Below are 336 nucleotides of genomic sequence, written 5' to 3'. Positions count from 1 at the left end.
TCTGAACCGCTTTTCGACCGGAGCTTCGCGACCTGTTCGGATCGACCTTGACTGTGATCTGCCGGTCAAGCACGACGGTTCTTATACAAGGGTCACGGACTGTCCCAGAATAATCGCTGCTGGCCGTGTGTCTTCCAGAAAATACACAATTCGCGTCACACATGCAATCAGATTACACAAGCTTGAGTCACAATAGACAAAGGGTGGAAACATCGATAGCATTCGAGAAATTTCCGATAGATGCGTGCGCGTCCCGCGCTGAGCGATAGCATTTATTGGACGATGAAAAGCGGTTGAAAACGATAAACAAGTACACGTGTCAATATTTCTGCCAAG

This window comes from Dermacentor variabilis, chromosome 5 (assembly GCF_050947875.1).
Source record: "Dermacentor variabilis isolate Ectoservices chromosome 5, ASM5094787v1, whole genome shotgun sequence".
Lineage (NCBI taxonomy): Eukaryota > Metazoa > Arthropoda > Arachnida > Ixodida > Ixodidae > Dermacentor > Dermacentor variabilis.
This window is presented reverse-complemented; position numbering follows the sequence as displayed.